The 26,015-nt window shown below is 41.7% G+C and overlaps 1 long non-coding RNA gene across 1 annotated transcript; it reads right to left on the reverse strand.

The window, feature by feature from the left end:
• Positions 1-3,556: 3,556 nt before the first annotated feature.
• On the reverse strand, positions 3,557-22,740 carry LOC113491402. The gene is made up of 3 exons (XR_003400394.1): positions 22,566-22,740; positions 7,101-7,107; positions 3,557-3,567 (listed from the first exon to the last, which is right to left on the reverse strand). It is a non-coding gene; the product is annotated as an uncharacterized LOC113491402 (long non-coding RNA).
• Between the last annotated feature and the right edge of the window lie 3,275 nt (positions 22,741-26,015).

Genomic DNA, 26,015 nt, shown 5'->3' on the forward strand with positions numbered 1-26,015 from the left:
CAAAGGGAAATAAAAAATATTCAGTGTAAAAATGCCCATTACATCAAGCCTGCACAGAAGCATCAGGATCTGGCTCAGAAACAGCCCAGCTCTCACTGTCACCTTTAGTGGCTTTGAAATAAATACCTCTAGAAATGCCCCAGTGCCTACTGTCCCCAGATCCTAGCCAAGCAGGAGCAAACAGGTGTGCTAACACAGTGGGGTGAGAACATGGACATCTGTATTCTCGCCTTTAGAATTAGAAGAGATCATTCTAAATAAGAAAGAGGAAAATTCTGCACAACCTTGTCCTTAACTGTCTATCCTGAATTGTCATTATTTGCATATGGTGTTCGTATCTATACCCTGGTGTGAAAATCTGAAGGAATGCTAAAGTCTTCAGCATAAATAGCATATTAATGTGTTTTTTAAAAACCTGCACATTTTTACAGGGGAAACTGAAATATTTTCATCCAAATGTATAATAAACTTATATTTCTTTACAGCCCACACTCCTCTTAAATAGCCATAAAACCTTTTACAGATGTCATGCTCTAATAAGACTGCAGATTTACACTTTGATTTAAAAACAAGCAAGCCAGAATCTATACTTTCCACTGAATGAGGGAAATACTATATTACTGGTTTAGCTCTCCTTTTGCTGTACTATCTAAAGCAACATTAATGATATATTGAGTAATTTGGAAGGAAAAAAAAATCTTAAAAATATATCTCCAGAAAGCACAGTGAAATAACCATGGGGAGAGGATGGATCCCCAGCCACCCCATCCTCAAGTCCTCTTGACAGGACATCACAGACCGAACCTGCAAGTGCTTGTGCTGCAAGGAACAATCCTCTATAAGGCAGGGCATGATGCCATTGCGACAAAGGTTGCACCTGTGGCTAGGCTGTTTAGAGAAACACAATATAGTGAGATTGGGCTGGTTTATGAGTGTGTATGGACTTTACCATGGGTCCTGGTGTCCATGTGCCCTCATGTATAGAGTCTCAGACCAAGCAACCAGCTTGGTGCCCAGTGAGGTGTTTCTGCAAGGGTCTTCCAGGTACCACATGTTTTGCTGTGTTGTCCTGGGGTATTCACAAAAGCAGCCTCAGCACAGCTGGAAGGGAGTGGTCTGGGGATGGCTTCTGAAGGGATGTAATTTCCATTGGTGCGTTCATTGTCTTCTGTTTAAACCAATCAACATAATGAATATGTCGTCATAATGCTTAAGTGGCTAATGATATTAAACCTAGGGTAGTTAGTAATGCTAAGCTAATCAGAAGCATATGCTTGGAGGACAAATAGTCGTACTCCCATCTTATCTGTTTTCAGCATTTAATCCAAACAAACTTCCAAATAAGGCACAGGTGATGGATAATTTAGGCTTGAGGAAAACATATTAAAAAATCTACATGGTAATGAATAGCTTCATGAATTAAGAAAAAAGATTTAAAAACCAGAAAAAAATATCAAAAAGTGTCTTGAATCATCGGGGGCAAGCAAATAATTTAGGGTTGAAGAAGTCTAGACCCATGTAAAGCTGATGTGCAGAACAGGGAACAAGCTTAGGTAAATAGCACTTATTTGGTACAGGCCACCTTGCTCAGCCATTCCACATCTGGCTTGTGGCAAACAACTGGCTGCACTCCCATAGGACACACAGCAGTGCAGGACTCCAGCAGAAGCCAAATGTCCAAACATAAGCCCCTAAAATCCTGTAGAATAATCCTTTGGAAACCCTGAAAACTGGAGTTCAAAAGGGCTTCCAGTGGATCAGAGAAAGCATCGTGATATTTCAGCTATTTCGGCTCTAGCAAGAAGCCGAGTTGCTGTGCCGGGGATCCTCTCCATGGGTTCCCCTCTGAGGCTTCTGGCAAGTATTGCAGGGTGGAGTATAATCACAGAGTTTTAACCATTAAAAAAAAAATAAGGATTTAATCCTCTGTTTCTCTAACTAGTGATCAGAATTGTAGCTTTAGGAGAAAATCCTCCAACAGCCCTATTATAAGATGGGACAAAGTGCCTGGTGGGGTTTCCCTCTTGTTCTCTTCTCTCTCTTTTCAGATCATCAAGGGAGCCTAGGTGAACAGCTTGTGCAAGAGGCCTTATTTTTAGATGAAAAAGTTATTTGAAATGAATCCTGCTTTCAGCTTTTTCTTTCATTTCTGGAAACTACCACTATGTCAGATTAAGATTGACGGCTTCCCCTCCTGGAAAAGCACAGTGAAGGACTGCCTTTACTGAATCACACTTGATTTGATGTTTCTTGTGTTTCTGTGTTTGAAATAATTTCCTACATGTAATTATACACTTAAGCAATATTTATGTGCGTAAAACAGCTATACAGTTTTCCTGTTTTCCAAAAGAGATTGGCTTGCCCTGGAACATTTTGCCTTAGTACTGTGTTTTTGGACTAGATATTGCTATTTAGGATACAAATAAAGGGAAGAGACTTAATTGTGCTTTTGAATTAATTGTACAGAAAGTTCCCACATAAGGCCACACATTTATGCATGACAAAAAAATGTGTACACACAGTACAGAAGTGTAATTATATTGAACCCACACATGTGTAACAAAAAAAAAGTTGGAAATTGGCACTGCCTTAATGATGTGCCAGATATTAAGTGATGCCTTTTTTATTCAGATTCACAGTATATCTTCTGAATTTTGAACAATCTGTTAGCGAGATGCTAGCATCTCATTCATCTGATTCTCAACAAAAATCTGCTTCTGTCAGATTTCAAGTGAATGTAACATTTATAAAAAAGTTCAATGGCAGCCAAATCCTGCAGTGCTCATACAGCTAAACACTGACTGCAAATTGCAAGTGGTTAGAGACTGCGAGATAATGGTCTCCAGCCTTTGTTAAACCCTCCATCTCAGGGTTTAACAGCACAGTTCTGAAGACTGCAGGGAATAGTCCTGCTTTAGTATGACTCATTTTATTATTTTGTGTGTGTGCATTTCCTACTTAATACTCAATGTGATAGAGCATACAAACCTATGACCTCCAGCAAAATTGTGAGGATATAAATGAAATGGGGCTTAGGCTGTAATATTTGCTGTGCAAAAGCCTTTGTGAATTAGCCTGCAAACAGCCACAGAGTGGTACAAACTGAACAGCTTTTAGATCCTACTTTACCATGTTATTTTAGTTAGTTTAGCAGCTGAAGTAGGATTTTACTCATTACAATTAGTCAGCAGTCTCATTCCCTGTGCAGATGATGGAGGTTTACAGCACTTGCAGACTGTGCTGCCATAATGCCTTGAAGACAGGTGGCAGGTCTTTAAACATTGCCACTTAAGAAGCAAAACGTCCTGGATCCTTAATTTTTGCACACGTGGGCCCCTGAACTGTGTCATCTGAAGGGGTGTGCAACAGGAGGCTGACCCTTATGTGCAGCCAGAAACAGCCTTGTTCTCCTGGGATGGGATGGTGCTTGACAACTTACCCCAGGATTTGCCCAGGTGGTACAAGCCTCATACAAGATACAGCATCACCAAATCCAACAGGCCCAGCACACACATGGGAGGGAGTGAAAGCTCTTTAAGGATGCAAAAATATGACTGGCTCCACCTGCTCTGAAGGAAAATTAAGTGCAGGTGCTGGGACTCAGCCCAGGGACCTTCGTCAGAGCTGGCAGGTTTAAATATGCTTCCAGTCCCCAAAGCCAAGAAAGATGGTTTCATCCCAGCCCCCTAGGGAAGGGTGTGTGCTTCCTTCTCCACAGCTAATAAACATCAAGAGGTTGCTTGCAGGAGGAGGTTGTTTCTTTAGAGTGATGTGAGGCCAACCCTGCATAGCTGGAAGGGGTACAACAGCTGCTTTTTTTCTGTGAATCAAAAGGAAATTTTTCTCTTCTTTGCCAGCCCGGGAATAAAAAGTGCTCTATACTAGGATGGCAGTGTTGAGGGCACGTTATCCTGGTGGGTGGAAAACAAAACCTGCCAGCATGTGGTCCACCAAGCTGAGACCCATGCTGTCTGCTTGGGGCCTAGCACTCTGTGCAGGTGCCCAGCATTTGGTCCTCCTGCATGCAGGAGCTGAGAAAAGTCCCCCCCATACTGACCTGTGGTGGCCTACAAAGAAGCCATGTGTAGAAAGCAATAGATGTTTGTGGTCAAGATAATTAAAACCAGAGGTGCTAATTTAATCACTTTAATGCATTTCTGATCAAAGGAGCCCAGAGTCATGAGAAAATCCTTTTAATAGCACAATTTAATATGGTTGACAAGTTGACAGGTCTTTCAAATAAACAAATTATTCACTTTTATTTAAAGCACCTTCGTGTAGCTGGGAACTGTTAGTGCTAGGTGAACGGTTGGACTAGATGATCTTCAAGGTTCTTTCCAACCTAGATGATTCTGTGATTCTGTACCAGGCTATGCAAAGAAGATTTACAGGAACTGAGCATCTGTCTGTGAATCTGCAAGGTCCTTAATCACAGAGCCCACTCGATGGCCTTTGTGCAAAGAATCTGAGGAGTGATACCATTCAGTATAACTAGCCCTAACTGGTCTTTGGTCTTGAGGTGATTTTGCCAGAGTTGGCTCTAAGCCCTGTTCTGCTGGGTTTGGTCCCTCCCTCCTCCCAGTTTTATCCAATGATTAATGGAAAAGTGCATTAAAACTACTCCTGGGTGCAGTCCAGAGTCCCCACCTCCCTGGGGTAAGAGTCAGGTTCTTGCTTGAAATTTTGCTCTCTAGACCATTTTGCCTTTTGCAATGCACCATTTCAACTGGCAGAAGGGACCTGCTCCCAGCTTTCCTATAATCCTGTCTTCCCCTTTCTCCCTGTTCCTCTTGTCTATGCCATAATGAGTAGCAGTTTCTTAAAAACTGGGAGCAAACCTTCCTTACAGTGAAGTGGGCATCAAATCCCCACCTCCCAGTCCTTGACCAAGAGCTTCAGGCTGTCATGTGAAAGGTGAGCTGCAGGTGAAGGTACCAGTCAGAAGGAAGAAAAGCCACAGCTACTACTATGTTTTGTGGTGTCAGTTCTCACACTGCCAGTTGGTACTGACATTATGAATTGCTGAGTTTATTGAGAATGAAGGGGATTTTACGTAGGTCTGATACAAAGGGCGATGTATCTTGTTCAGTCTGAGATACAGATTTTTCCACAGTGGATCAAGTTTGAAGAAACATACAATGAAATTCCACAAAATAAAATTATAGGACAGCTTTTCTAGACCCATAGTTACTCAACCTAGAAGTATAAGGTTTCAAGCTTCCCTTCCTCCACACCAATTTTTTAAGGAGTTTACAGTTCTTTCTTTATTTGTTCTGCTTCTTAGTATAAATATCTGCTCTCTGTAACCTAAATGTTTGCATCCTCCATGACTTTCTATGGCACTAAATTCCACAGATTATTATGCAAAAAGATGTTTCCTTAGTGCTCAGGCTCTTTCATCAAATTAAAAATGTCTATAATAAATGTTTTCATCTTACATAGTATTTGTATATGTTGCCTGGTATGCACAAAGCTTCTCAATGGGTGTGGAGAGCATGGAAAATCCAATAACCAATACACTTTGAAAGTCAAGATTGTTAAAAACTGATAGATTTCCTTCCACAAATGTTATTCCATCAACAATCATAACTTTTGCCAGTTTTGATTTGTCTCAGTCTGTTGATTGTCCTTGTGGGATGTTCTTGCATTGCTCCTCTACAGTTACAGAAAGAAGAAGGATTATTTCTACCTATGGCTGCAACCCACACTTTGCTGAAATTAATAGTATGACCTGCCATCTGAAGTCATTAATGTAACATTAGGGTTATAAAGTCTGGGCCAGCTCTCGCTTGCAAGCAGGTGTACATGCCAAATAATTGGATTAACATCAGTAACACTGGGCTGATAGGAAAGGCCTCAGCGAAACACTCTCCTTTCCCCACAGCTGAGGCATGGTCTTGCCATATACATGCACTTGTGCTTGCTTAGGCAGCCAGGACTTTGGGTCTCAGATGTACTCCAGGCAGAGTTGGCAGAGCTATAGTTACTTAGCTCTCATCAGTTTTCTCACTGTTTTTGCTAGACTAATTAACTAATTTCCTCCTCCCAAAGTAGGTCTCTGCTTCTGACTGATGGAACATGGGGCTATCCATTTCCCTTCATAGGGGGATGTTGCTCAAACCCATTCAAAACCTGCCAGCTTTGCTTTGGCTTTCTCCTGAGAAGATGATCTATACTGGGAGCCAGAGGAAGCTATGAGTTACAGTCTGGAGCCTGGCCAGGGATGGGTGTTATGAGCTTGCTGCATTTCAGAGCTTTTCTGAAGAAGGCTTCACACACTCACGTTGCAAAGAAAGTTTTTATTTCTCAGCCTGGATTGCTGAGGTGAGACTGAATAACTTCTGGCAGACCTGGGGTCAAATTCAGGCATATCCTGTAGCAGATACAAGACTTGCACAAATTTCAGCCATGCCTCTGAAATGGGATAATACCTTTTGCCACAGGGGACCTCCAAAGATAACTTTGCTCATATTTGTGAAGCATTCCAATTCCCAGTGTGTTAGTTTGAAAACAAACTAGTGGGAGACACCAAGTCAGAATAACAATTTAATAATAAGAAAAAAATATTTATAAAGGCAGATAACAGTGGGTTAAACTAACAGAGTCAGGATACAACCTGACACCCTGTTAATCAGGGTGGTGGTAGCAGTCTGGTAGAATGGTGGCTGCAGTCCCCCCGAAGCAGTGATCCCGTAGAGGAAAAAACAAGATCTGCTCTTCCTCAGAAAAGTCCAGTGGTGACTAAGCAGCTCCTGTCCTCTGGAAATCCCGTGGAAAAGAGAGGCCTCTGGTATTCAGAATCTCAGGTTCTATCCAGGATGGAATGCTGGGTTTCTCCCTCTGGGTGGAGCATCTCACAATGGGATAATGAGTCATGCTGCATGGCATTGATGGGCCATTAACAGAAAGGTAGTCTGGAGGGGGGGAAACAAGGAAACACTGCCCCACCTGATTTCCACAGCTCATGAGGATGGTAATAGAATACACTGCAACCCAGGACACACAGAGACTCGTGCTTCAGAAGAACACACAAGGAAGAAGTGATTATCTCCATTTCATGCAGCACAAAGCTTAATCAGAACAACACAGGGCCACTGCACGGGGGAGCTGGAAGAAGATTGCTGAACCTGTCACAGAGCATCCTATATACCAACTGAAGCAGGAGTTAAATGGGGAAAACACCATATATAATAATGTAATTAACAAATGTATCATAATGCTTAGGCATAAGGGAGCTAGATTAAGCTATGGAGGCATAACTCTAGCTTGCATGTAAGATCTCCATAAAGACAATCACAGAATCATCTACCTTGGAAAAGATGTTGAAGATCACCTAGTCCAACCATGAACCTCACACTGACAGTTCCCAACTACACCAGATCCCTCAGCGCTATGTCGACCCGACTCTTAAACACCTCCAGGGATGGGGACTCCACCACCTCCCTGGGCAGCCTATTCCAATGCCTAACAACATGTTCTGTAAAGAAATGCTCCCTAATATCCAGTCTAAAACTGTAAACCTTCTATTGTTATTGGTGGATGCTCCAGGCAATAAACAATCCTGCAGTTTGATTTCCTTGCCTGTGCACATGGCTGCTAAATTCAGCATTTATTAGTGGTGTCTGAGAGGGAGACCAGTGTTATTGATGAGAGTCTGTAGGTGCAGTTTCACAACTACCTCTCTGTAAAAATGGCTGGGGAAAATGTAACATTTAAAAATTGCTGTGCATGAGGAAGAATTCATAATACTCTACATGTCACCTGAATAATTAGAAGACAGGCGAGTTTTGAGCAGAATAACTCCACAGGGTGAATGAAGGATGATTCCCCATATTTATCTGGTATGAAGTTCAGTTTAGATAGTTGTAATTGCTTGTTTGGTAATGGCATTATGAAGCTGAATTAATGATGCATACAATATCAATAAGGGTGCTCCAATATTCTAGGCTCGTGGAGAATATTGAGTGCAAAAGATATATGTGAAAAGGGAAAGACTGATGCTCCCATTCTTCATTTTCATTATGGATAGACCTGATAAGAGTCACCCTGTTTCACAGGCTGCCTGGGAAGAACTGATTTACATTTCTGCTTTACAGTGTGTGCCTTCCTTGGGTGAATGCCATAAAGGCTATAGTCCAGCTCACTGGTCCTTGAAGACCAGCTCCATCGCTCTGAGCCATGACAGGTCTATGGTCCACCAAGATAAAGCTTATTAATGTGGCAAGTTAGTGTGATGATAAGGGGTGTCAGGAGGAGGAGGGGATCCCCCATGCACTGAAGGATGTTGCAATGCTGCTATACATTAAGAGCTGATTTACATTTGTATTTCTCACAGCAGTTTTAAAATTTATATAGACTTGAGTTACCAAATAAATACAATACCTGCATCCGTACCTTTGCAGAGTATTCATGCTTACCAGCTGTGGGGTGACAGTCCTAGGCAGAAGAGTGGCCTGGGAGCCTGATCTAGATCATATTTTTCCCAGCCATGTGCTGAGCTCATCATCCCTCCCACCAAACTGTCTTTTGTTAACTACAGACACACAACACTGGCTTAAAGTAGCAACATTTTACACTACATCCTCAGAGATGAGGCTACAAGGAGTACAGGTGGGTCCAATTTTGCCATCTGTAAGTGGAGAAGGTAATTTGTTGCCTCCCGCTAGTGCTGGGAGGTTCCATTCATTGCCGTTTTGTGCTTTGCATGCAGAAGACACTATACAAGTACATGTTTGATACAGATATTTGCCAGAGGCTTACAAACCTTCCCATATGGCATCTCCATGCAGTGCTCATGAGCTCAGATTTTCTCTATACGGGACTGAGGTGATAAAATAGCGTCTCTGTCAAACTGGAAGCCTCCAGGAACCAGCATTAATGCCTCAGAAACATTTTAAAGGGTTTTCTTTATTTTATTTTTTAAAAGAGCATCTGGAAGTTTTCTGGCCTTTCAAATTTTTGTTCTAATTCTCATCCTAACTGCCCCCCACCCCATCCCTTTAGCTTCTTTTTCTACTCAGAAGATGGGAAACATCTTTAGGAGTTGAAGTGGAACAGTTGTGCTCTAAAATGTGACACTTTAGAAATAACATTCCCATTTGGAGTTGGAATAGTTACTGTATGCTGAAAGTAATGCTTTCTTTCATTTCGTATCTCAATCTTAAAAACACTAATGCATGCTCTTTCTCTAAATGTAGACAATGAATGTTTCTGTACTCTTCCTAGCTTTGGTAATTCCCTCGGTAAAGAGAACAGTGTGCAGGGGGGATGGACAGTGCCAAAGAAGAGAATTAATCTCCTGCCATCCTGCTCCATTCCCTCTATTGCCCCAACAACAAAAATCACTTGTTGATTTTTAAGAGCCATACTAAATTTGAGCAAAGTCATGTTTATTTATGACTGAGAGGGATAATTTTCAGTCAAGACTAATGACATTACACAGTGATATATAAGGTCCTTTTCACACTGAGGGAGAGACAAGTCCTCCTCATCACACTTTCATAGCTCATTAATTAATTTTAGGGCATCTCTGAAAGGCAAAATATATGCACAGTGTTTCAGAATGATGTAACATATGGAGATGTAACATAATCAGCCATAGTGAGTTGGGTGACTTGACTAAACTCAAGTCTGATACCTGCATCTGACCTAAAGGTTATCTGACACTTTGGTTAACCTCCTGCACTCCCCAAGAAGATAACTGTAAATAGAGTAGAAGAGAAAGCAAACACTGTTTAAGAGAGCTGTGCTTAGAGCTTTTTCTTGGTTTGCCTGTCATACTAAAAATGAGATTTGTCTGGGGCAAAACAATTAACCCCAAATGGAAGTTGGAAACAAAACTAAATGTTTTAATAAAGAGGTGTAATCCAAAACTAAATTTTGCTTTGGAAAAAAACACCAAAGCAAACACATAATATTATCATTAAAGGTCACCTGATGGTTTTGACTAAATCCACAAAATATCTCAGTCATCTCCCACTGTTGGTCAATCTGTGCCTTCATAACTGCTAGATCTTAGTGCCCCAAAGTTTAAAGAATATTTTTTCCCCCACCTACCAACTTTGTGGAGGAAGCATTTATCCCACTGACAAAAGGAATATCTAGACAGTGGGTTATTTAAAAGCATGAAGGCAGTTTTAATTTGGGAGGAGGAAAAGAAGCTGTGTTAAAAAAGGGGGAACTGAGCCCAGCTATTCCCCTTCCTTCTCCTGTGCATGCCATAGACGGGATCAGCCCCACGCACACTGTGGAGGCTGCTGGATGGTAGCAGGAGCCTCTCACTGTAGGACACTTCCAACCTGAGCGCTGAACCCTGCGTCCCCCTGTGTCACCATGCCCCAGGGTGTCACAGGGTGGTTATGCCTTCCCCAGCATCTGATGGAGGTACTGTCAGCCCCGTTGCTGCCCCTTTGGGTGCCACTGCTTTTGAAATGCCAGCCAGGATTAAATTGTTTACCCAAGGCCACAAGACAGCTCCGCAACTGACATGTCAGTCATACCTGTCTTGCAATGCCCAGCAAGGCATCCTCCCCTTCTTTCCAGTTTGAGAAAGCAGCTCCATATGGTTAAATTAAGGTATAAAATGGCAGAGATTTATGGATTCAGAATTCTATCCAGGCTGTTATGGTGATTTAGAGTTGGGTCAGAACCAAAACCTTTGATCATACACACAGGTTTGGGTGGTATTTGAAATCTGGATCCACTTCTGAAGTCTGCATCTGACTCATCTTTAGCTACAGACATGGTGTTTTACAGTTTTATTTCTATTCCAGGGAGACATTTTCATGCATGCTGTGTGGCAAGCAGAGGAGGTGGAGATCTCTATATGATTTATATTCAAGGTGATACATACATAACTACATCTCTATTTCTCCAGCCCATAGTGAGATATAAATTTAACCTTATTCATTTGCTGTGCTAGGAAACAATGCAGCTCATTTGGCAATACACCAGCCACAGACAGGAGTTAGGTAGAAGAGAGATTCAAAGCCAGTCTCCTGACTGACTTTTTGAAGTTCTAAGCCATTTGTACCTGTAGCAGTAATGGCAGTAAATAGATCAGTTTAGGTACAGTAGAGAAAAAAAACCTCCAGTATGAATCTTTATCTAAGTGAATGCTGGAACACTTCATATGTTTTCTGAAGATGTCCAAGAAAAAACATTTCTTGTTTTGCTTTGGTAGAGTGTTCTGCTAGTGAGACTGTTGAAAGCCAATTCCCAAACTTTTGATACTTTAAAAGGTTAAGACTTTTGGTTTTTTAAATGCAGTAATTTAATCTCTGTGTAACAAGATTGTATTACCTTTGAAGAAAAGTCATTTATTTAGCTGGGAATAGATGACCTTGTTGAATATGATTCACTTATCTGTGGTTTAAGGTGAACAGCTTTTTTTAAATTGATCAGGAGCACAAGCTGTTCAGCTGGCTCCAGAAAAAAAAAAAAAAAATCTGAAAAAAGGGAATGGCTGCTTCTTTTTGTGGAAAATGTGAAGTCTAACAGGTGTAAGACAGAACATAATGAATGTGAAAGCAAGAACACATTTCCATATGCTATTTTGAGAGCTCTGGGAGGGACACAGAAAAGAAAATTTCCACACAGAAAAGCAGAAGCATATACACCTGGTGGGTTATTTCTGTTCTCCAGCCAAGACACGCATCTTGGATAGGAGGCTACAGTGATACAGAACCACCCTTTGAATTTCTGGGGCACAACACCAGAATGTATCAGGAGCTTGATGTCCGTTTCATGCAGGAGGCAGTGCCAGTATGCACACTGACAGAGTTCCCTCTTGGCGACTCCTCATCTACATGATCCAGGGGTGGTCCCTCTGACCAGATTTGTTCCTCCTCTAGCCACTGCTTTACCTGTCTGCTGAAGCATCCATGAGTAAGTTCAGATTTAGGATCCTTCTGGGTTGCATTTACATATTTCTCAGCTGTGCCACAGGATCCTGTCTACTAGCTACTAACTCTGAGACACCTGGCTAAACAGTGGATGCAAATTTACAGAAGGACCTGTCACATATCCTGAGATGACTTAGGCAGAAACACATGAGTGAGCCAAAAATCCCACAGTGAAAATCACTACTGCAGTGAAGTCACATGGTTCCTTACACCATGCATGGGACGATCCAGACACCCAGGAGGACAATGCTGAGAAGTCACCATGCTGAGTGCAGAGATGTCATATCTAGCCAGGAGAAAACTGGGACTACAAAACCTCTCACACCACTATGATGGTGATTCTCATCTGTAGACCTCCTGGAGCTAAACCTTTCAGCCAGGTCAGTCACAGATCAGTCCCAGCTGTCCAAAAGGAGACATCTTCTCATGTATTTGAGATGCCCTGGCATATCCAAGAAGGAGTTAGCCAAGAAAAAACAACCTGGAGGTCCAGGTTACTCTAGAGCATTTCAAACAGCACCAGTCTTGTTAATTCAGGCAACTGAAGTTGACTCTTGTGCACTCCAGCAAATGAACCAACAGTCCCTCCATGTGTCCTTCAGAAAATCCCTTGAGAGCTGCAGAGACACAGCATCATGAGCCTAGCATGCCTTTCCGGACTGCCTCAAAGCCTGGGGATGTTCCTGCTTAGCTTTGCCCTTCAATGCTGAGTGAAGTGTTGTTGGCCTGTGTTAATGATGGATGTAATCCCTCTGGAGACTGGGACACACATTTTGAGCTGGTGTTACAATAAAAGTACCTTACTGCAATTAGGTTATTTTAGAAGCTAATTCTTCAGTGGCCAACACTGAATCAAAGCAAGCTCAGAGCAAACTGCAGCAGTTTCCGCTCTGTTCTTTTCCCTGCTCACACACCACAGGTAACGCAGAACTGTTAGCTGGACCGGTGTGAACCTCTTGTCAAAACAAGCATTACAGCACATACAAGCTTAGGTTACTCTGTCCACATGGATGACCGAATTCTGCTAGCTCCACATAACCAAAGAATCGTCACTAACATAAGCCTGGAATCGGAGATCAAAATCTATCCCCTCTGTATGCAGCAACACCCTGCACCCCACCACAATCTGCTGGATTTAAAAGGGTCACCCTGTTCTTCCAGGCCCCGAGGGCGTCATTAATAATACAGCTAAACAAAGACAAGAGCTAGTTGTTGATAAAAGGCATGAGCCCTCTTTCCCCTTCTTCCTTCCACTTTCTGCTTGGCAGTAGCTCTCAACTCACCAAACTGTCTCTGGGCAGACAGGGGAGAGCCAGTGCCAGAAAAGTGGCATGAGCACACACTGAGTGCAGGAAGAGGCACGGGGATGCTCCTTTCAGGGATGATTAACTATTAAATCCAGTTATCTGCAGCATAAAAATTGGCCCCCCTGAAAAGGCCTCGGGGTTTTTCTAGTGCAACTTTCCTTTAACCAAAAGCCCTGGTGACATGTCTCTACTCCTTTTTATCCTAGCTGTCGGATGGAAGGTACCGACTTCTGCTGCCACAGGCAGAATAAACAGCAGGTTCCACGTGTGATATAGCTGAAGAGTGCTTGTTTGTGAAGGAGGATTCGGGTGACATTATCACAGACATTTCTCAGTCTCTGTGTGTGTATCTTTTTAGCTTCCTCAAATTATTTGTGAAAGAATTCTAGAAGAATCAGCAGAGGATGTAAAGCTGATGGCTTATGACCCAGGAATGATCCAGGCTTGGACTATAGGCATACAGAGCAATTCTGCCTCAATTATTGTGCTTCTGAAAAAGTCCTACAGGAAAAGAGAGATGGCAAGGCAGCATGTTCATGTTCAATAGCTTATAGACACTGGAATTCATCCTGATTTTATCAGTCTAGAAAAGAATAACAAAATAAGTGATATCAAATAAAAAATATGGCTGTTCAGATTATAATTTTAAATAAGATATTTCAGAAGTGATACTCTTTCTTGCCTTAATGCCTCCCTGGATTTCCTAAATAACCATCCAGACTTCTAGATCTTCATACTCTCATCTAATACCTTTTGTCTCTGTTCATTCTTTTTTCCTCCCTCTCTTTAGGTTATACAGTTTCTTAGTCACAAATATTCAGTGAGACCAGTTCTGAAAATCATCTAGGCACACAGCAGCCTTGAAACATTAACAAGCAGTTGTGTTCCTTTCCCCAAACCCTGTAATACAGCTGACATATGAAGTGCTGGGGTTTCAACCCCAAGCCCCAAATTAAGGTTGACATCTGGGTGATTCCCACAGCCCTTCACAAAGGGGAGGTGAGTTTACCTTTAGGCTTTCCTCCAGGGTGTGGCCAGCCTTGCAGGGAGAGCCATTGGGTAAATGAGCCCCAGGTGTCTGCAGTAAGTAAACAAAGGTCAAGTGTCCCATTTAGGAATAAAAGCTGGGACCACTTGCTCTGTCTGTGAGGTGGATGTGTTGTGTAGAGTTTTCTGTTGGGGAAGGGTCTCCTGCCTCCCTGGGACTGGGCTCCAGCCAGGTCTGGCTGTTGTAAATGTGGGCTGTGTAGAGATTCAGTATGTGGGTTCCTTGGTCTTATGTGTTTGGTTTGTTGACTCAGTTGTCTCCTGTCTCTTCTATGGGAAACTGCATTTCACCATTTATTCCACCTGTTGTTGGGGTCATTGGGATTGATGTTGGTTATGTATAATCTGACTGACTAGTTTGTACCCCCAGTGCTCACCCATGTACTGACCCTTTTGTATCAAATACAATTTGGTTATTGGTTCATCTTTATGCTGGCTGTGTCCTTTATGCTAGGCCTGTTAATTGGCAAAACAACATGTCAAAATAAAAATTACTTATGCTGTGAAGGCAGAGACATGGGAGAGGGCCAAGAACCTTCATATCCTCAGAAAGAGTACAGCCCTCCATGCAGGGGGGTGTCCTGCAGGTTTCAGTTGTGTTTCTTCATCCAGTGCTTCCTGATTCACAACCCTATGTTCTTCATACTAGAAACATCACCTCAAGGTCTTTTTTTTAAAAGTTTGAGATCAGCAGTCTGTGAGACAGCTCCCCTTGACTTTAATTTTATGTTTATGTCATCTCACATGAAAATTACTTTAAAATTTTTTTTTTACTCTGTAGAAGTCTGGGAAGTGAAGCACTATATTACACTGCAGACTGAAATCTGCTGTTTTCACAGTAAATGAGTATGATGAATTGATGCCTGTGACCGTGGAGCCATCTCACAGAGGCACCATGTCTTCTTGATAAAGGGTTTGCTAATACTATTTGCAAGGCAGAGCTCGGTCATTAACCATAAGCTTGATACTTCACATAGCCTTTGAATCTCACATCAGAATAAAAACACCAGAGAGGGTCAATTCTATCCACCAGATGGAACATTAAAACTTACATTACACTACAGTGATGTTCTCTTCCAACACTCTGGTCATTACAGGTAATTTTCAACACAACCACTCTGATGTGCAATGCAACTGTTCATTAGGGAGAACTAAACAAATCTATACCTTCAAACTATGGGCATAGTGCCTTGCAGCACAGCCCCAATAGCTGCCATAGGCAAACCAGGTTTTTGCCACCTCTGACTTGGACGCACAGTAAGATTCCAGCTACTGCATTTTGCAGTCAACGAGCAGTGTCAGTTCTATGCTTTGTTGCTATGAGTATTGGACATATCAAAAGTTCCCCCATCCCTTTTAAAAAAGTGAGTAGGGAGTTGATTCAGCCAAACACTTGATCTAGGTTTATGTTCTCCCATGTGGAATTTGAGCATTTTTAACACAGCCTGCAGCTATTGCTAATGTCTCAACACAGACTGACACAGTTTAACAAACAACCTCTGTGTAAAACTCACAATTGAAACGTTCAGAATGAAAGGGAGCATGTAAGCCCATGAAGCACACTAGCCTTCCTTTAACGCATGTTTTTTTTCTGTCTTCTTAAATACACTGAATCTACCTGTCCTTTTCTCAGAAAAATATATCCCCTTGCCAGACTTGTAAAATTATCCGACTCAAGAAGGAATGAAAGAAGTGGGATTTGTGAACACTCAAGACTGCCGAAAAACAGCTGAAGGTAGCACAAAATCTGTTAGGTTCCAAATATTTAATCTTGTTATGATACTATTGTGTTAGAGGCCAATGCCTATTTACTGCTTCCATGATACTACAATAACAACATACACCCTACCTGAGAACCAACACATTTTGCTTTTAGAGGGGACACATCCTAAGAAGTGTCTGCAGGCAGATTTAAACCTCAGGCCATTGCAAGCATAAGGGAAGATCATCACCTGCTGTTGCTACCGCTGCTTCGAAGACCGCTCCCAAAAGAACTGCCTGCTGCCATCTATTGATGCACTGGAGGAAGACACTGGACCAGCAAGGCCCCACTCAGGTGTTTCAGTGAACTTTTTCCTTGCTTGGCTTAGAAATCCTGTAGATCTGAGGTGTGATACTCCGAGAGGAATCCTCGCTCAGTGACTTAAAAGCAGAAGTTATTTAACATAGCTCAAGCCACGAATTCACTGCAGACAAACCTTAGCTACCTAGCCCAGCACAGAAGGGTTGACTGATAATCATGTCTAAAAGCAAAGAGTTCATCCTCATAGGATAGTCTAAACTCAGAGCCTTAAACACCATGAACATCCTTATTGCATCCTCTTTCCCTTCCACTGGAATGGAAGATATTAAGACCTTGACATTTAAGGGATCCACCTTACAGAGAGGTCACTGTATCTGTTCACTGCAGCTGCAACAAGGAATTGGATCAATCTATGATTCTCACCTTCATCCAGCACCCACAGCACTGAGATCACTTGGCTTGGGTAAAGGTGGGAGCCTCCTAGCCAGTGCTGGCAACACACAGAGATGAGAGCAGCATCCCATGGGAGCAGCAAACTCCCATGACATCTGCTCTGTGTGACACTGCTGCAGCTGCAGTCACTGTGGGGGGAAGCTTTGCTGTTAGAAGAAAGCAGGGGGGTGGTGAGGCAACCCTTCCTAAAAGGCAGCTGCCTTTGTCACTGCAGTTCAGAAACAGTTTTCTTCCAGGATCAAGGGAGAATTTGGGGTCTGTTGAGCCCAGTACTGGATGCCTTAGTCCTAAGCAGCTCAGCACCCTTGAGGTGACCTACCCAGAGTCAATGCCCAGAGTGTCAGTCAGCTGTGATCCAGGCCAGTCCCCTCCTGTACACTCATGGTGTACACTGGGAGAGCACAGAAGGGTCATGCTCACCAACTACATGATGCAAAAGTCACAGGGGTGGAAAAAAAAAAAAGTAAAAGCAGCCTTAGGATGGAATTTTAAGTACAGCTGTAATCCTTCGGGTGAGTATAAATGGTGGGGACTTACTGGAGGTAAGTGACTGCATCCTTGCAAGCACAGGGTACACCAAGGAGATTTATCTGAGTTTCTTCAATGCTAGGCAACAAAGGTATGGGAAAGTTTCAGTTTGTGAAGAGGCTAGAAAAATTATTGCAGAGCTCTGTAATGAAAGAAACAAGTTTTAAAAGGGAATCTTTACTCATGATCTGATCCTAGTTAACCCTGGTAAGAAGAATGGTAGGAATGTCTAGGAGTTAGTCCCTATAGATTACAATAGGGTAGAGAGGAAGAAGACAGGCAGCCACAGGGCTGCGATCCCATTGGAATGGATATTTTACTTCCTCCTGCCATCCTGCTGATTCACTGCTGCCATGATTTTCTTAAAACAAAAGAGCTGTCCTCCTTCCCTGCCCCTTTGTTCAGTTTGATACTGCTTTTATATGCAGATTCATATCCTGAAAGCAGAGAAATACTGAACCCTGAGGTCCCCAGTGGATTTAACAAGACTTGGATGGGAGTGGAACAAGAACATACACTCACACCTACTTTGTTTTGCAGTGTTTTTATAACCTCCTAATTTTTTTCAAAGTGGCAACTACCACTTCCTCTGGCTATTACCAGGGGATAGTTTTCACAAATGTTGTTGTACAGCTCACACAGGATAGAGGGGCATCAGCAAATCACTCACCTCTTGTCCCTGGTTTTCATGCAACCTTATGAAATAATCACAAGGACATTTTCAACCTGCTGAAACATCATCTTTGTCTTTTGAAGTACATGTCATATATGAGGGGCAGATGAAGCAGATGCAGTGATAACAGAACATTCACAACTCTTGATTTTTGAGCTTAGGGATAGGCTGTAAGAAAGGGGCAACTGAAACTCTCTGTCAAATAACAACTAAAACCCTGCACCTTCTTATTTGACAGGGAGGCCTAGACTCCATGTATACACTCTTTTTTATTTCATGCTTCACCTATTTCTATTAGATTGCTGTTGGTATGTGAACATTGAAAAAATAGGTTGGCAATCTGTCTGGAGAGACAAATAAACTTGACAGGTTACCTAAGGAGAGTCCTGTACATTCTCAGAGTCTGTAAATTTAGGCTTAGTAAAAAGATTTGTTTTACAGATTAATTTCTTGAAGGATGAATTTCAAATTATAGATCCAACTAGGGCTTTTTTCTTGTGATTTAAGACTAACCACTCAAAGGTCTCATCTTCTAGCTGCTATCTGGTGCACTGAGTGACCATTTATTTAGCATTTCATTTTGGATTCTTGTGTTGTGTTGATATATGCTCAGTATGCCCCTCACCTCCATGTAGAGAGGTATTGCATTGACGGTTCCTTTGATCAGTGTTACATACAATTTGAAGAACTGCAAAGGAAAAACTGACATAGAGTCAATATACAGCATGTAGTACGTGGTGGTTTGACCTTGGCTAAATGCCAGGTACCCACCAAGTCACTTCCCCCCCTTCCCCCTGTTTTCTCAGCAGAGCAAAGAGGGGAAAGAAAATAAGACAGGAAAAAAAACTCAACCCTTGTGGGTAAAACAGAAACAGTTTTAATATAAGCAAAGTGAAGCAAAGGTCTGTGTGCACAAAAAGAAAACAGATTTATTCTCTCCTTCCCATGAAGAGGCACTGTCGGGCCTTCTCAGGAGCAGGGCTCCCATACCCGTAGTGGCTGCCTCGGAGGACCAAGGGTGACCCCAGCCCCTTCCTCCTTTCTCCCAGCTTTATACTGAGCAGATGTCACATGGTCTGGAATATCCCTTTGGTCAGTTCGGGTCGGCTGTCCTGGCTGTGTCCCCTCCCAAGATCTTGCCCACCCCGTCCCACTGGGAGATGAAAATTTTGGGAAAAGCCTTGGTGTTATGTAAGCACTACTCAGCAGTAGCCTCAACACTGGTGTGTTATCAACATCCTTCCAGTTCCCAGCATAAAATACAGCACCGTGAGGGCTGCTGTAGGGGAAAACCAATTCCAGCTCAGCCAGACCCAGTACAATCTCCACCCCTTATTCCATAGAATTTACATCATGCCCAGGTCCCACATAATATTCATTTATCCATTCCATAAGCTTTCTTCACTCCTCCAGATGTTCAGTGACTTGGCTACCATCTGTCAAGATGGATGTTCAGGACAGGAGCAGTGTGTTTGACTGTTGGACTCCAGCGCTGAGTAGGTTTGGGTTGTCATTGCACGTATCTGGTTCACTTTTCATCATTCCTACTTCCTCCATCTCTTCCTGCAACATACAACTCATCCCACAGATATTTTCCCCTCAAGGTTAAATGCCCTTGAGGCATACACTGAGTAGTCCCATCCTCCCGCATTACCCACCAAGTACATCCAGATCCCTGAGCAAAAACAATCCCATGAGTGGGCTTGACTTTTCCTAAAGGAGGAGCAATCCACACTGCCTTCCCCAGCCATTTTGTAGCCCTGTGGTGTGTACTACAGGTCAAACCACCAGACTCTTTTTTGGTGGCCAACATGGGGCAAGTACTTACCAACTTTCAAAAGCATAACAGTAAGAAATACCGCTTTTACCTCTCCTGTTTTGTCGATTCAGGTGTTTTTAGTTTGTTGTTTGTATGGAAAAGTCCACCATAAATAATTGGTAACCATTTGATTTCAAGGATGAAAGAATGGTCATGTAACTCCTAAATTACATGGGCACATTTTAAAACACTGCAAGTATTTAGAAAAGTTAGAAGTTAAATTTCTGTGTGATGTTTATTTTTTATATGCTTTTATGAATATTTATTAATTCCAGTTTCATAATACTATATTTTTATAGAGACTCACTGAGAAATCTAAATGGCTAAGGGTCATAAATCAATTTTTAGGACTCACAGCAGAAACAATTGTGTGTCCTTCAGCTCATATTTTTTCTTAATTGTCAGTCTTTCTCTTCATGTCAGGTCCTCTCTCACAACATTCAAAGGCAGCAACATTTCCTTTTTTGCTGACATGCAACAGAGATGGAGATGTGGAATAGTAAACAGCACACAATAAGGCTATTCCAGACCCCTGGTATGTGATCATGTTCTCTATTGCTCTATCTATTCCCTTGTGAGGTTAAGGCACATTGCATCTGCAGGTGGATCAGCAAGGACACTTAGGCATGGAACAACCTTGTCCTAGTAAAGGACTAGATCTCTGAAATGCTATCTACAGTTTCCTGCAAGGATACAGTATGTGCATCTACATTACAGAGTATTAGCTTGATGCACAAGGTCAAAGGGACAAAAAGCTTATGCCAGCAGATTTTATAAATATACCTTGTAAATTATATTTTAGTGTAAACAGAATAAGAGTGACTTAATTCCCAAAGATCCAGCCCAGAGACTCACTAATGTGGATAAGAGACTTCAGCATATTTATGTCATGCTCAAAAGCAGAAAAATAAACAAGCTGTGGGTTAAATATTGCCCAGGATGAAGGAAATCAGGAAAGAAACTCTTAAAATTTCTCTAATCATAATGACTTAGCACCTTCCACTAACAACTCCTTACGTTTTGGGTATATCGAAGATCCTGGGAAGTGCCTGTGCATTCCCACTCCTACCCAGTCACAACACCAGAGCAACACCTTGATGAGACAGAAAGTAACAAAAGCCATTTAAAAGTGATAGCTCACATTAAATTGATTATCAGTGTTTCCACAAGTGTACCGCTTGTTAAGCACTAAATATAACAGCATGTAACAAATATTCAGCAGTTGCCCTGGCCATCTGAGTTCTGTGCGTACAACAGGAACTGGTGACATTTAGATTTAGGTTACACCCAAATAATGATGAGGGTTTCTGATAACCATCAGTCAGTTTTAGACTCTATCAAGAAAATATATCTGCATCTTCTTTACATACACCTTGGAGACAGTGTAAGATGGCAGACTGAACTACCTGCCAGCTCAAGCATTCTTGCCACAAGACACAGCACTAGATGTTGTTTTGATTTCATTTCCCAAAAAATGGACCTGAAATTTGCACTGGAGGGTCTATCCATTGTGCAAGAGGAAGGTCCTTACCCAATGAATTCCCTGGACTGTAGCTATTTGCTAGCAGTCTCCCGCAGAACTTCAAATTACTTCCATATGCATTAAAAACAAAATGGGTATTAATTACATTTGGTAACTATTAATTGAAAGCATCTTATATCAGTATTCTAGAGGCTTGCTTGTTCTTTAACAATTCTCTGAACCATTCCGTCCCTTCTCCCACAAATAATTTGCCAATGCATAAGGCAACACAAAATGAAATACATTAGACACAGCTGCAATGAGGGAACTTTGCCATCCTCTGGCCTGGCTGTAGCAGCATAGATATACACTGCAACTTTTATGGTTTGATAAGAGCTGTAAGAAAGACGAAAGGCATTGTGCAAGACTAAAAATAAAGTTTCTGTTCTATGAGAGAGAGCTTCTTCATAGCTTTTCCATCACTCAAATCAACTACAAACACAGCACGGTTGTTCATGAATCCTTTTTTTCAAGCAAACGACTCTTCTAACCACATACAGCAGGCCATAGTCAGGAACAACACACTAATGTTGCTTCAAAATGGAAATCAGAGTATTGTCATAAATTTCATTGAGCCAAGTCTTACTATCTGGACTTTCATCCCTACTCTTGTTGATTGTTAATACTTGTAAGTATTTACAAATTTAAAATTTGCTGGCAATGGAAAACATGATGTCAGAAGTCCCAAATCATGGAGTTGAGGACATCAGGTAAGAACAACTGGCTCCAGTAAAGTTAAATGTCTTCCTTCCACCTGGCTCACCAGAAGGGGAAATAAAAAAATTACTACTTCAAAGTTTGTCTAAAAAATCAGTATTTTTTTTCTCATGATGTTGGTCTAACCACAAGAGCGGTGCTTATCTTACAGCTGTTTATTATCACAAAATACCAGGATGAACCATTCTTCAAAAAACAAGAGGCAACATATGCCTATTATAATGCCTGTGATGAAGACAAACCCCTGAACTTCCATCAGCTCTGAATTACTTGATGCTCTCCTGGTTCCACTACTGAAGTAAATAATTTTAAGGCTGGTTGTAAAGGCTTGAGGAGGAAAAGGCACTTTGAATATACTCCATCAGGTACTGAAGTGGGTTGACCTTGGCTGGATCCCAGGTGCCTACCAGGGTCACTGTGGAATGGCTGGAAAACAATGGACATATTCTGAGTGATCCAGACCGAGTGGCCTCACTGTAACAACAGGCTGTAGCTGTTGTGAAGAACACCTGCAAGGCCAAGGGGCAAAAAGATAAGGAAGCTGGACTGTTGCAAACAAGATGTTTGCCTAACAGAGAACAGCTCGTGGACACCACACCGGGACCAATCATAGAGGGCAAAAGGGCACATGGACAAGTAGCTTTAGCCTATTAGCAATCAAGTAGCTGCACATGTACTTCATGGTAGTCTATAAATTGCTGTGTATCCTTTAATAAAGTGGCATTAACTTGATCACATGGTCATAAAAGTTGTGTCCGGGACTTCCGCATCAGCAGGTCACAATTCCTGCCAGCAAACCTGGTCCAGCGTGGGCTCCTCTCTCCACAGTTCCACAGGTCCTGCCAGGACCCTGCTCCAGCATGGGCTTCTAACAGGGTCACAGCCTCCTTTGGGCATCCACCTGCTCAGGCATGGACTTCCATGGGCTGCAGGGGCACAGCCTGCCTCACCAGGGTCTTCACCACGGGCTGAAGGGGAATCTCTGCTCTGGCACCTGGAGCATCTCCTGCCCCTCCTTCTTCACTGACCTTGATGACTGCAGAGTTCTTTCTTCCACATATTCTCACTTCTCTCTTCCAGCACCTCTTTCCCAGTAGGCTCTTTCCCCTTCTTAAATATGTTACCATAAAGGTACTACCACTACCGCTGATGAGCTCGGCCTTGGCCAGTGGTGGGTCTGTCTTGGAGCCTGCCAGCATTGGCTCAGTTGGACACAGGGGATGCTTCTAGCAGCTTCTCACAGAAAACACCCCTGTACCCACCCCACACACACACACTATCAAAACCTTGCATGCAAACCCAATACAAGTACACAGAAAAGGCCTTTATGATCAGGGCTTAAAAACATGAGTTAAAACCTATGAATAATCAGGGAAATCAGAAGAGCAGTATGCTGTTTACCTGTCCTTACCTGGAGTAGAGACAATGTGTAAACTTAATCTAATAAATTCAAATCACAGGTAACCTCCCTTTGTATATGAAAGTTAACAGATAACTGATTTCTTTCCCCAAAGCAAGAAGCAATTTTTGTAAGCATTGGCACATGTGCTCTGCACTGTTTGACCATAATGATTATAGCACTTCTTCCACCTTACTCATCATCAGTCTGTCCCCCTTCCTTTACAACAAACTGCCAAAAAAAGTACAGAATAAGAAACAACAAAGTAAACCACTACAGATAGTTGATAATTTTCTGTATTGTAGACACTATCTCTGCTATAAACAGGGATGTTTGATTCCTTCAGGCAAATGCTTTTCTTGTTATAGTCACAGCCCTCCACTTTTTTTTTTTTTTTTTTACAACCAAAAAAGCGTCATTCTTTTTGACAAAATCTTATTGTTTTGCTACAGACTTCATGGATGATTTCAGCCTACTTGAAAGATCAGTTTGTTCCACCAGTAACCCCAGATGAAACTCAAGCTTTCCCACCTCAAGCAATGGTAGACAGATTGACTTAAAAAAGTCTTGGGCTCCCTATTCTCTCCTTGCATCACTGAACTTAAAACTGATAGAGATGAAACAGGCAAAATTGCATTTTCTATTTCTGTAAGCAAGTGATCTACTGTACAGAAGACTACATTTCTGGAAGTATTCAAGGGGGGAAAAAAATCTTTAAAAAATGTTGTGGCTAAACGCTATTTACTTAGTATCATGGAGCTACGGCTGTGTGATTAGTAGAAAAATACTATTAAAGCAAGGACCTGTTGCTTATAACCCTGCCATGCATGAATCCCCAGCACCTTCCACTCAAGTCATACTGTCTGCACCTCTCTGTCCTTGACTCTATCATATGTTAGGCTCAAGAAGCACACCTCCTCTCTTACTTCAGAAGTAGCTGTTTGTTCATCTGACCTTTAGGAATCTTGCCCTTTCCACAGGCCTTGTCAAGAGTCATCAGCCAGTAGTGGGTAAACTGCTCTGCTCATAGTTATCTCTGCTGTTAATCAAACAGCATTATTCATGATGTTGACCTCAGTAGAATAATTTCTGTTTAAAATAAAGCAGTGGCAAGCATCCCACACCATTCCTTACTAAGTCTACTAGAAATTTCTTTGCAGATATCCATTATGTCTATTTTTTGATTCATATATATGTATACACAGGTCCAGTTATCTACCTGCTGAGATGACTCTGTCAAGTGCTGCTCATCCTATTTTCAAGAGCAAGCACAGAAAGACTCACTTCCTGTCTCTCTCAAAAAAAAGGTAGAATGAAAAACAATGAAATGAATAAACTGCTATATCCTAACAAAGGATTAGAGATGTTGCATTTTTATTTCCAGAAGATAAAATGCTGTAATTTACTGGAAATTTCCTGTTTTGAAGCAATTACTAAGCTATAATTTTTTTTCAATACTTCAGACAGGATAAAAAATAGCTCATGTAGAATATGAAAAATAGAGCTTATTGTACAAAGAGGAGACTTTGAAGAGAATCATCTTTAATTATTCAAAACAGGATTAATAATATGTCATTGGCTGCTGAAACTAACAATAACAAATGGTAATTAGCAAGCAATCGTTCAGTATTATTCATCAATAACAATTCAGTTTTGTAAGGCCCCTGTGTACCTTTTGTCTGATACTGAAAAACTTCAATGTCCAAAATGATCTATAAAATTAAAGGTTTGATCAAATTCCAATAAAAATCTGTGCCAATGACTTCAGTAGGAACTGGATTGGATCACCTTTGTGCAGGAAGTACTTGAGCTACTGCATTACTTGTTACAACTATTGACTGGGAAAGTAATTGGTGCTGAGGGCAATTAGCGCCTCACAGAGATTACCTATATGTGAAGAAGTTTTGAAAAGTGCAATAGAAATATATGGTTAGACACAAGGTTTGGTGAAGGGAAAATGTAGTGGTGAATAATTAAAAAAAAATTTAAAAGCATTTAATGATACATGTCATTGTTTACTGTTATTTTTATCAGGTTTTGGATAATCTGTTTTATAAAGTTCTTTAAATATATCAGTTTTCTAAGAGACGATATCCATCAGCATCATCTGGAAGTATATAAAATATCTTCTTTATATTTCTCCTCTCCAATTCACAAACTATCTCCAGTAAGAAAAAATGACTCACAACCTATTGCTTCTTCATGATGGAGGAAGGAGCTGGCAATAAATATTGTCAGAATGAGATCATCTGTCCTTTTAAATCCAAATTTACAGTTCACTATCTCTCTGCGTGTATGTATAACTAAAGATATAACAGGTGCAAATGCAGCAACATACACGTCTGGAAGAAGAGTTTGCTAAGGGGAAAGCTAAAGTGCTTGTAGAGTAAATCTTTACTCAAGAGTCTCATAGTTCAGCACAGTTTCTATTTAGTCATGGTGCCAATGTAAGACTGCTCCTCAGAGCAGACAGGGATCTTCAGTAGCATCTGAAAAGGACATTCAGTCACCACGTCAGTGCCATCCTCTTCCCCTCCATGGTGACTGTCAGCGAGAGAGCAACTCATCTAACACAGGCCAGACAGCCAGCAATTTCAGTGGCTTTACTAAAAAAAAACTGGTTT

Source organism: Athene cunicularia (genome assembly GCF_003259725.1).
Source record: "Athene cunicularia isolate RWA chromosome 1 unlocalized genomic scaffold, athCun1 chr1_part2, whole genome shotgun sequence".
In the NCBI taxonomy this organism is placed as follows: Eukaryota; Metazoa; Chordata; class Aves; order Strigiformes; family Strigidae; genus Athene; species Athene cunicularia.